Source organism: Erythrolamprus reginae, chromosome 2 (assembly GCF_031021105.1).
Source record: "Erythrolamprus reginae isolate rEryReg1 chromosome 2, rEryReg1.hap1, whole genome shotgun sequence".
Taxonomy (NCBI): Eukaryota; Metazoa; Chordata; class Lepidosauria; order Squamata; family Dipsadidae; genus Erythrolamprus; species Erythrolamprus reginae.
Genome location: NC_091951.1, coordinates 156,330,989 through 156,340,227, shown reverse-complemented (window position 1 = coordinate 156,340,227; position 9,239 = coordinate 156,330,989).

The window sequence follows — 9,239 nt, the reverse complement described above, 5'->3', positions numbered from 1 at the left end:
TGTGAGCTATTGTCATTGGGCTCTTAAGCTCTCCTCCCCTCAGTTTCAGGAGATTTTAAACACAATCTGTCACTTATTTGTTTCTAGAAAAGAAAACAGCAAGAAGAACGTGGGAGAGGAAACACAACAAAGCTTTTTAAAACTGAAGAAATGGTCTGTCTCTTATGACCCTGTCCAAAAATTATGGTAGACTTTGGAAACTTTTCTTTCTGATGTCTTGAGAGTTGAGTTATTTGAGTACCAATGGTACAGCACCTTTTCTGTGGCTGCACTTCCAGATGTATCTTTCTTTCCTTAATATATTTCTGCCATCTTTTGAGCATTAGGGCAATGTTTTCTACTTCAGTTGTTTATAAACTGCAATACTTTCCTTGCCTAACCAGTTGAGTTCGGTGAAATGTAAAAGTTTAAAGGATTTGGATCCTTTGGAGTTCGGATCCTTCTAATTTATGAAATGTTGATCTTTAGGTCACTAAAGAAAACCTGATAAAATGTCTTATAGTTTTATAATTATTTTTTTTTTTGTTATACTGTAAACCCAATAAATAATTTTTAAAATTCCTAAATTACTGGAATTTTGATTTGCTGGGTGAAATGGCACATTGGCAGTAACAGAAATATCTCAGAATAATCACTCAGTGTGTGCTTAACTCTGTACATTGAACTTAGTAGGGTTTTTGTTTTTGTTTAAGGGGACTTATGTAAGATTCACTGATTGAGAAATTTGGGTGATAGTCATTAGCTCCAATAACTTTTGGAAATCCGTATTATATCTTCTGAGATTTAATATTGGGGGAAGAGATTGATAGACAATTGCTATCTTTAATATTTAAAATAGCTCCTGAAAAAATAATATTTAATCGACTATGGACAAAAAGAAAGAAATAATATTGTGACATATTAAAAACAAATAATTTAGTTGGAGTAGAATATGAATGAGGATTGATACATAGCCACAAAAAAAGGCAGATACATTTTGGTTATATAGACTACACTAGAATAGAACAGAATAGAATAAAATAGAATTTTTTTATTGGCCAAGTGTGATTGGACACACAAAGAATTTGTCTTGGTGCATATGCTCTCAGCGTACATAAAATAAAATATACATTTGTCAAGAATCATGTGGTACAACACTTAATGATTGTCATAGGAATCAAATAAGCAATGAAGAAGCAATATTAATAAAAGTCTTAGGATATAAGCAACAAGTTACAGTCATACAGTCAACATGGGAGGAAATGGGTGAAAGGAATGATGAGAAAAACTAGTAGAATAGAAGTGCAGATTTAGTAGAAAGTCTGACAGTGTTGAGGGAATTATTTGTTTAGTAGAGTGATGGCGTTCGGAAAAAAACTGTTCTTGTGTCTAGTTGTCTTGGTGTTTAGTGCTCTGCAGCGACGTTTTGAGGGTAGGAGTTGAAACAATTTGTGTCCAGGATGCGAGGGGTCAGTAAATATTTTCTGCGCCCTCTTTTTGACTCGTGCAGTATACAGGTCCTCAATGGAAGGCAGGTTGACAGCAATTGTTTTTTCTGCAGTTCTGATTATCCTCTGAAGTCTGTGTCGGTCCTGTTGGGTTGCAGCACCAAACCAGACAGTTATAGAGGTGCAGATGACAGACTCAATGATTCCTCTGTAGAACTGTATCAGCAGCTCCTTGGGCAGTTTGAGCTTCCTGAACTGGCGCAGAAAGAACATTCTTTGTTGTGCTTTTTTGATGATGTTTTGTTTTCAAATGACATTAAGAATAGTACCGTGTACTATCTTCTCCTTTAATCAGGTCCTAGCCTAAATACTGGGACCATGTCAGCCCTACAAAGTAGACCAAATCAGGAAGTCAACTCCACAGGAGGCTAGAATTATATTTCATTGCAATATGCTATAATACCAGAATCTCACAGAGTCTGCCTGGGATTCTCCTTCCCTCCGTCTTATACCCGAGGCCAGTGATGGCTAACCTTTTTTGGAGTGAGTGTGCAAAATGCACATCCAAATGCGTGCACGCATGCCCCAACCCCCAAAATGCAATGCAGATGCAGCCCTCATGCATGTGCCCTGCACCCATGCATACACTCTGTTAGGTATGTGCATATTTAGTGCTTAGAGGTCATATTTGCATACTGGGCACTCATTGGCTGTTGTTTCTGGCCCGCTTCCACGCATGTGTGTGGAGGCCTTACATGTACCCCGCCCCATGCATACATACAGCCGCCCTGCACATGCCCCATCCTCATCCGCAGCAGAGACTCAAAGACAAGTTGGCCTGCAGGAGGTACATGTATGTCTGCATGCACAGCAGATCTGAATTGGGGCAATGGCTTGTGTGCCCACAGAAAGGGTGCTGTGTGTGATCTCTGGCACATACATGTGTCATAGGTTCACCATCACGGCCCTAGTCATAGGGAGTCAGGGGGCAAATCTGAGTGTCTCTATAATGCTCTCCAGCTTCTTAGGGCTCATGTTTCTTTGACCTCTGATGTTATTATTTTATTTTATTTATTGATTTTGTCCAATACACAATGAGCGTTTTAGTGGGTATACACATAGTAAAATACACGATGAAGGTTATAGAGGAGATACTCATAGTAAAATATATCTAAGAAAGAATAGAAGAGAAGATATAGGAATAGAACATATCAATGAAAGAATAGAAGAAGAGATATAGGAATAGAATAAAGGTATAGGAGATATAGAAAAGCAATAGGACGGGGACGGAAGGCATTCTAGTGCACTTGTACTCCTTAATTATTTCCTTAATGGCTTCCAGATTCCTTCTCCAACCAGGGAACCTCCCTGTTTCCCTATTACCCAGTTCAAGATACTGCCATTCAAGAGGGATTCAGACAAATGAGATCAAGTTGCAAGAAGAATTGAATGATCTGGAAATGGAAACTGCTTTCTGAAGAGCCGTGAGGAAACAGAAGATAGAAAAGATGAGAGGAGGTATGATGACACTTTTAAATAGCTGAAGACTGTCACAGAGAAGAAAATATGGTATATTGTTCTAGAGTGCAGGATACAAAATAATAAAGCTTCAGGAAGACAAATCCTGTTCAAATATCAGGGAGAAAAATCACAAATGCTAAATTCAAGAGTGGAACGACCACGCAAAAAGATGCTGGGCTCCCCTTGATTGAATGTATTATAAAAATTAACAGCCACCAGTGAGTGATGTTGTAATTTGGATTCCTACTCTGAGCAAAGGGCTGGGCTTGATGGCTAAACGGCCTCATCCAAATCTATAATTCTGTCATTTGAAATTTATCATGACTGAAACTTTCACGAAATAACATTCACTTCATCAGACGAAACCAAAGAAGAAAAGACTCACACATAAAATACGATGAACATAATGAATGGTCTTCAAGGACCTATAAGGCTTTTGTGGTAATGGCACCACCACCACAAATTAACACATGCTTTGAAATGTTGTTTTTTCATCTTGTCTCATTTAGGAGCCTCTCGGGCCCTCTGGATGACCACATCTGGAAATGGGCAGCTGAACTGATGGACCTGTGATCCAGCAAGGCAATTTACTTAAATGTCACTAGACAAATAAAAGAGAGCAAAGCTTGCCGGGTAGCTCATTGAAAGGGGAACCCAGTGAATGGCTTTTCCTAAAATTTTACATTTCTGGGAGAAAGCATTCAGCTAGCTGGACTTATTAGGCTTCCACATAAAATGTTCAGCTGCAGAATCAGGAAAATGTTTGCCCAACATCTCCATTTACTCAAGGTTCAAGAATGCAACAGCAGAAATTAGGGTTGCTTAGACTGCCACTTCCATTGTGAATTGAAAGGCTGTTCTTTGGTATTTCCAGTTGAAAATGATAATTGAATGTCATGAGACCCCTTCTAGTTCAGCCTTGTGGAAAAAAGTAAGCATCTTTTCTATATCATCACCCTGTCTGCCTTAATGCTTTTTTATATATATAAATAAAAGATAGTGCTACTATCTACTAAGTGTATCAGAGCCATTCGTTCACATAGTCAAGGTCGCTTTGAAGGGCAGCAGCATTTTCAATGGTGTTAAATAATTTTACATCATCAGTGAGGAGGATGCAGCTGCTTTTAATATGATTACATAGGTTGTTGACGTAAAGCCGAAAGAGTGTGGCTCCTAAAACGCTGCTTTGTGCACTGATAACTGGTGGTGGATTCGATAGGGCCTATTTTGACTGTTGCCTGTTTGACAGTGTTTTAGCATTCCTCTTCTACCATCTACACTGGCTAGGTATTTTCAGAGTTGCAATTCCCACATTATTAATATAATGCCATCTGGGGAAGGTGGGCTTGGATTAATTTTCTCAACTGGCACACTTCAAATGAGTATAATTCATAACTCTCCCCCTTTTTTAATACTAGGTTTATGTGTTTCAGAATCACTATTGTTACCACCAGAGTACCAAAACAAATAGGTAACATTAAGCATCCTTTATAAGGTAAGATACTATCAGAAAATAACTTTGAAGCCATAATATTTGATGGCATCTATCACGTAGTTCGCTTCCATCTGATTCAGACAGAGATCACAAACAGTAGCCGATATATTTCTTTTCTAAAGTACTCCTAGAGCAAAGTTTACAGGGAATTCAGAACTTGATGTTTTCCCACAAACCCAACCTTTAACATGTTACATTTGACATACCTTTCCTCCTCCGTGCCCTAAGCTGCGTGAAGGCTGAGCAGAATAACTTAAAACATGACCACAATGACAACATTATAATTCTTGGTCACGGTGTGACATTTTTGACCTGTTGGCCAGGAAGCCAGATTTTCTCCCCGGGGTTTCCCCTTCTCGGTCGTGCAAGGCAGCCAGGCAGGTGCTGCGAATCCCAGTTCAGGGCTCATTTGCCACTCAAATCTAAGAGCTAATCAGCTGATGTAGCACCACAGTTAATGTATCTCCTCCTCCTCAAAGGGCAGCTCTTGAAAACGTGCATTTTGAAAAGGTCTTAACTTGCTTCCGTTTGCAGGGGAAGGGAAGGAAAAGTACTGAAACTTATCTCTGAATAGTGTGAGTTGTCAGCATAGAACACAGAATCATAGGGCTGGAAAAGACCCCAGAATCAGATCAAGGCGGAAGACCTTATGCCTCTGATGGTGAACCTATGGCACAGGTGGCACATGGAGACATATCTGCACATGGAGACATATCTGCCAGCATGCGAGTAGTTGCCCTAGTTCAGCTCCAGCGTGCATGTGCACACCAGTCAGCCGATTTTTGGCTCACGTAGAGGCTCTGGGAGGGCGTTTTCAACCTCCAAAGATGCAAGGCAATTTTTGCCCTCCTCAGCTTCCAAGAAAGCATCTAGAGCCTGGGGAGTACAGCAAATGGGCCTGCTGGGACCACCAGAAGTCAGGACTAGGGCAATGGGGGGTCATGCATAGGGAATGGGGCTGCACGGGAGATCACATGCGCAGGGGACAGGGGCATGTGGGGGGCATTGAATTATGGGTGTGGGCATGTATGTGCATGTGATAGCATATGCATGCATGCTTTCGACAAGCGACCTTATACCATCCTGGTGAAATGGTTGTCCAGTCTGTTTTTGAAAACTACCAGTGACTAAGGAAATGGCAGTATTAGTAAAAAGTAGTGAGATGGGAGAATACAGAGAAATAAAACAAGCAGCAATAGAAAGCGCTCAGGCGGTAATAGTTTTGGGTTGGAAAGATGCGACAAAATGGACAATGCAAAATTGGTATAGGTATATGGTGGACCACATTCAATTCGAGATTATGGCTAAAAGGATGAATTCGATTAATGAAACTGATTTGCAATAGCTGATGGGGCGATGGGACAAGGTAAGACGATATATGGCGAGTAGGATCCGAGACCAAGCTATAAGAAACAAGTTGGAATCACTCTATAATATGTAAAGAAATATTTCACTCTTGGGTTTAAATGATTTATACAAGAAATACCCCCAACTGGTGGTGGGGTATGATTGATTGTCTGGTGGTGGGCGCAATCACTGAGCACATGTTATACTTATATGTTATATATTATATGTTATGTGTGTGTTTTATATTATAAAAATCAATAAAACCCACAACTACCCACAACTCCTAGAGGCGAACTATTCCATTAATTGGTCATATTGTCAGAAAATTTCTCCTTACTTCTAGGTTGGATTTCTCTTTAACCAGCTTCCACTCACTAACTTCTTGTCCTGCCCTCAAGTGCTTTGGGAAATAAGTCAATCTCCTCTGTGACAGCCCCTCAAGTACTGTAAGACAGTTATCATGTCCTTCTCAATCCTTCTCTCCAATAGGCTAGGCCACAAGTAGGGAAAGTTGGCTCTTCTATGACTTGTGGACTTCAAGTCCCAGAATTCTTGAGCCAATCATACTAGCTCAGGAATTCTGGGAGTTGAAGTTCACATGTCATAGAAGAGCCAACTTTGCCTACTCCTGGGCTAGACATACCTAGCTTCCTCAAACCTTCCTCATAGGATTTAGCCTCTAGACCCTTTACCATCTTTGTTGCTCTTCTTTGCACACTTTCCAGGGTCTCACTTAGCAATTGCAGGTTTCAATTAAGAATTGTTGGCAAAGAGATAACAATGAGCTGAACAAATGCCTTGTTTAGCAACAGAATTTTTGGGCTTGTAAATCAAAGACTACCTGTATTGCTGCTGGCAACACAATAGCTGCTGCAAAATACCACTTTGCAGCACTTATTAAAAACATACTGGAAATGCTACTATACAGGACTTAATAGATTTAAAAACTTAAGGAGCTGCCAATATTTCCTCCCAAAACTAAGAAAAACTATTTTTTTCCATTATGCCTTCTTCCTTGCCCACAATGCATTTCAGGCTCCCAAAATGTTAAGTGCAGCATCTGGCTGTCAAAAAAAAATCCTTTCAACTAACTTTCATTGTTTTGCCCTTGGGCTAAAATAGTAAAATAGAAAAAGAATTAAAGTACAGTTTGGAACAGAAAAGCAGCCTAGCTGCTTTGCACAATTTTGATAGGTCACTGACACATTGCTTCTACCGTACATCCAGCTCCTAGTGCAGCTTAAGCATGATTGCTGCCCTGAGTCTCATGGGATTGAGTGGCATAGAAGTCAAATTAATTAAATTAATTAAATTAAATTAAGGCTTGCTCACTCATGGGCTGGAGTTGCAGTGAAGCTAATATTATAGGTCAGGGTAAAAGAGAGCGAGAGAGAGTGTGCTGCCAGACATATTTGTTTCATGATTTGGTACAAGTGAGAAAAGGCTCTAAGCCTGATCAGTTTAGCCTCTAATTTAATTTAGCTACTGTAGCAACTAAGAGCCTGTTTGGGGTAAGGCATCAAATTAGAAACCAGGAGACTGTGAATTCCAGTCCCACCTTAGGCATGAAGCCAGCTTAGGAAAGAGGCAACGGCAAAGCACTTCTGAAATTTTGTCAAGGAAATTGCAGGGATGGGTCCAGGAAGCCCTTCATGGCACTGGACCAGAATATCTCCGAGACCGCCTTCTGCCGCACGAATCCCAGCGACCAGTTAGGTCCCACAGAGTTGGCCTTCTCAGGGTCCCGTCAACTAAACAATGTCGTTTGGCGGGACCCAGGGGAAGAGCCTTCTCTGTGGCGGCCCTGACCCTTTGGAACCAACTCCCTCCAGATATCAGAGTTGCCTCCACCCTCCTTGCCTTTCGTAAGCTCCTTAAAACCCACCTCTGTCGTCAGGCATGGGGGAATTGAGATATTCCCTTCTCCCTAGGCTTATAAAATTTATGCATGGTATGTCAGTATGTATGATTGGTTTCTAAATTGGGGTTTTAAATTAACTTAAATATTAGATTTGTTTACATTGTATTATTATTGCTGTTAGCCGCCCCGAGTCTGCGGAGAGGGGCAGCATACAAATCTGATTAATAAATAATAAATAATAATAATAAGTTTCTAGGAGTGAAAATTGACTTGAACACACACAAACATACACACACACACATATACACAAACATCTCTCTCATATACAGAGACACAGAGAGAGAGATAAAGAGAAAGAGAGAGATTAATTAGACTGTACAGATGAAGAAGGAAAATATGGAGTAGAAAAGTTCTCATATTTGAGTCTGGCCTGTACATTTCTGATGCATGGCCCTCAACACCAGATATATCCTTTGAAGGAAGACAAGTGTCATCTGATGTAAGATAAGAAGCCTAAATACATCCCCCCTCATTTTATCTATATACCATTCACCACTAATAATTTCCATTCTGGGTTCTTTCTGTTCCCATTCACTCTTAGTAGCATTTTTTTTCTTTTAAGGCTCATTGGTTTGCCATAAAGAAGGCTATGAAGGAAAGCAGCTCAGCCTGCAACAATAGTCAAACAGCTGGAAGGTCACCTAGACGTGTCTAGAGTACTTAAAAACTTCTGCTCAATATAGAAACACCTGTATCTCTAGCCATCTCCACAACATTGGACTAAGAGTGATCTCAGAGGCCTGTTCTCACCAGTGGTGAGAGCTGACTATCCTGATTTAGTTGATTGTAGCATACCTGGAGGTTGATTCTTGGGACTGATTCAATGAAAAGCTGGCTTCCCTGAGACCCAGTTTTGGTCTAGTGGTTAAGGCACCAGGCAATTGTGATTTGAAATACTGCCTTAGCCATAAAAGCCATCTGGGTCACCTTGGGCCAGTCACTCTCTCAACCCAACTCACTTCACGGTGTTGTTGTGGAAAAATAACGGGAAGAAGCAGTAATTACTATTACTATGAGTTTTCTTATTGTTCCTATCACCCATCTCCTCCCACTTATGACTGTATGACTGTAACTTGTTGCTTGTAGCTGAGAGCATATGCACTGAGAGCATATGCCCCAAGGACAAATTCCTTGTGTGTCTAATCACACTTGGCCAATAAAGAATTCTATTCTATTCTGTTCTGTTCTATTCTATCCTAGAAGCTCAAACTGCCCAAGGAACTGCTGATACAGTTCTACAGAGGAATCATTGAGTCTGTCATCTACACCTCTATAACTGTCTGGCTTGGTGCTGCAACCCAACAGGACCGACACAGACTTCAGAGGATAATCAGAACTGCAGAAAAAACAATTGCTGCCAACCTGCATTCCATTGAGGACCTGTATACTGCACAAGTCAAAAAGAGGGCTGTGAAAATATGTACTGACCCCTCGCATCCTGGACACAAATTGTTTCAACTCCTACCCTCAAAGCGTTGCTACAGAGCACTGCACACCAAGTCAACTAGACACAAGAACAGTTTCCCCC